The sequence below is a fragment of the Setaria italica genome, chromosome VII (genome assembly GCF_000263155.2).
Source record: "Setaria italica strain Yugu1 chromosome VII, Setaria_italica_v2.0, whole genome shotgun sequence".
Lineage (NCBI taxonomy): Eukaryota > Viridiplantae > Streptophyta > Magnoliopsida > Poales > Poaceae > Setaria > Setaria italica.
The window spans coordinates 33,178,170-33,179,497 of record NC_028456.1 but is presented as its reverse complement, the minus strand read 5'-3'; the positions used below and the strand labels follow the sequence as shown (position 1 = coordinate 33,179,497).

Here is a 1,328-nt window from a genome sequence, read left to right as displayed (position 1 = left end):
CTAAGTTCACTGTAGCTTCCCACAGAAAGTAAAGGTCCTATTACTTCTCTTTGTTTGGGTCATGGTAAAGACTCCTGCAGGATGCCTATGCTAGCTAATTTAAGAAGTAAAACCAAGGACCGGCATTCAAACTCATCAAATTATCACTCTTTCAATTAATATAAGAACGAGGTAAATTCTTGCTTTCATGGATACATCACGGAAAAACCTAAATTTTATTAAAACTAAAGACAAAATTGTGCAGAGTTATTCACATCATGCAACTGTACTATCTCCTAGAGGAAGTAGCCAGCATACCCTGCAAATGAAGCGGCATAGTGGACAGTAGGCAAGACCTCAGCTGTTGGGCTACTTTTCCATCTGATTACTTGAGCTATATCAAGTGACATCCTTCTGCTGAGAATAATAAGCAGAGCAGAGGTCACAGGATCTCGCTCCCCAGTTGTGCTGCAAAGACCAATGAGCATTAACCGTCAGCAAAAATAATTGATGACTCCATATTATGTACAGAGATACAGTGGGATCAGCACTTTGTGGTTAAAAAAAATGGTAACAATGTGCATGGGTTGCTGGAATTGAATGGGCATTAAACTCAATGTCTCCTTCAAGCTCAAGATCAGACTCAACAATCTCTTCATCGAGCCCATCTGGCTCAGGTGTGGGATCCCTCATATCCAGATCTTCTTCTTCGTTGTTGTCATCATCACCATCAATGTCAAGATGAAACATTTTGCACAAGGAAACAATTGAAAGGCAATGTCACCTTCTAAAATAGTACTACAGAAATTTCAAAGAACTTTATCTGAAAATTGTCTATATTGCTAATGATACTGTAACTTCAGACTGTTAGACCATTCATCAACACTAAATCATGTATATTTGGCTTCAAGTTGACTGGTTGTCTTACCAACACGACAGCCAGGATATTGCCCCTAATATACCAATACATTCGTCGTAAAATGAAGAATAAGCCAAACACTGACCATTAATTAAATCAATGCAAGTAATAACAACTTAGAGTTTTTAGAGATTTTATAACACATCACAACGACATCATTTATTTTCTTGAAAATCCATATCAGGTCACAAGAGGGCCTATGGGTAATCAACAATCATCTAATCTGGGATGGACAGAAACTGAATTTAGTAGCATTCGTTTCTTTTCTAATATCAAGGAGGCATATATAATTAGACGCGTGAACTTGCTGGGGACTGGTGCTTGAGATCAATGGTAGGAGGTCGATCTGTCTAGCCAGACGGGGTGTAGGTCTACATTCTTTAATTTAGAAGAACGCCATGATGTGGGTCATCCGCACCATCCACCAATT

At 38.9% G+C, this 1,328-nt stretch overlaps 1 protein-coding gene and 1 pseudogene across 2 annotated transcripts in view; one reads left to right on the top strand and one right to left on the bottom strand.

The window, feature by feature from the left end:
• The window catches only part of LOC101784525, a 9,007-nt pseudogene extending 7,701 nt beyond the window's left edge, over positions 1-1,306 (bottom strand).
• The window catches only part of LOC101784925, a 12,950-nt gene that overhangs the window by 8,737 nt on the left and 2,885 nt on the right, over positions 1-1,328 (top strand). The window lies entirely within an intron of this gene.